Source organism: Pristiophorus japonicus, chromosome 4, assembly GCF_044704955.1.
Source record: "Pristiophorus japonicus isolate sPriJap1 chromosome 4, sPriJap1.hap1, whole genome shotgun sequence".
In the NCBI taxonomy this organism is placed as follows: domain Eukaryota; kingdom Metazoa; phylum Chordata; class Chondrichthyes; family Pristiophoridae; genus Pristiophorus; species Pristiophorus japonicus.
The window spans coordinates 3,438,763-3,440,221 of record NC_091980.1 but is presented as its reverse complement, the minus strand read 5'-3'; positions in this window follow the sequence as shown (position 1 = coordinate 3,440,221).

Genomic DNA, 1,459 nt, shown 5'->3' with positions numbered 1-1,459 from the left:
AGGGAGTGCCGCACTGTCGGAGGGGCAGTACTGAGGGAGTGCCGCACTGTCGGAGGGGTAGTACTGAGGGAGTACCGCACTGTCGGAGGGGCAGTACTGAGGGAGTGCCGCACTGTCGGAGGGGCAGTACTGAGGGAGTACCGCACTGTCGGAGGGGCAGTACTGAGGGAGTGCTGCACTGTCGGAGGGGCAGTACTGAGAGAGCGCCGCACTGTCGGAGGGGCAGTACTGAGGGAGCACCGTACTGTCGGAGGGGCAGTTCTGAGGGAGTGCTGCATTGTCGGAGGGGCAGTACTGAGGGAGCGCTGCACAGTCGGAGGGGCAGTACTGAGGGAGTGCTGCACTGTCAGAGGGGCAGTACTGAGGGAGCGTCGCACTGTCAGAGGGGCAGTACTGAGGGAGCGCCGCACTGTCGGAGGGGCAGTACTGAGGGAGCGCTGCACTGTCGGAGGGGCAGTACTGAGGGAGCGTCGCACTGTCGGAGGGGCAGTACTGAGGGAGCGCTGCACTGTCGGAGGGGCAGTACTGAAGGAGTGCCGCACTGTCGGAGGGGCAGTACTGAGGGAGTGCCGCACTGTCGGAGGGGCAGTACTGAGGGAGTGCCGCACTGTCGGAGGGGTAGTACTGAGGGAGTGCCGCACTGTCGGAGGGGCAGTACTGAGGGAGTACCGCACTGTCGGAGGGGCAGTACTGAGGGAGTGCTGCACTGTCGGAGGGGCAGTACTGAGAGAGCGCCGCACTGTCGGAGGGGCAGTACTGAGGGAGCGCTGCACTGTCGGAGGGGCAGTACTGAGGGAGTGCCGCACTGTCGGAGGGGCAGTACTGAGGGAGCGCTGCACTGTCGGAGGGGCAGTACTGAGAGAGCGCCGCACTGTCGGAGGGGCAGTACTGAAGGAGTGCTGCACTGTCGGAGGGGCAGTACTGAGGGAGCGCTGCACTGTTGGAGGGGCAGTACTGAAGGAGTGCTGCACTGTCGGAGGGGCAATACTGAGGGAGCGCCGCACTGTCGGAGGGGCAGTACTGAGGGAGTGCTGCACTGACAGAGGGGCAGTACTGAGGGAGTGCTGCACTGTCGGAGGGGCAGTACTGAGGGAGCGCTGCACTGTCGGAGGGGCAGTACTGAGGGAGTGCTGCACTGTCGGAGGGGCAGTACTGAGGGAGCGCTGCACTGTCGGAGGGGCAGTACTGAGGGAGCGTCGCACTGTCGGAGGGGCAATACTGAGGGAGTGCTGCACTGTCGGAGGGGCAATACTGAGGGAGCGTCGCACTGTCGGAGGGGCAATACTGAGGGAGCGCTGCACTGTCAGAGGGGCGGTACTGAGGGAGTGCTGCACTTTCGGAGGGACAGTACTGAGGGAGAGCCGCACTGTCGGAGGGGCAGTACTGAGAGAGTGCTGCACTGTCGGAGGGGCAATACTGAGGGAGCGCTGCACTGTCAGAGAGGCGGTACTGAGGGAGT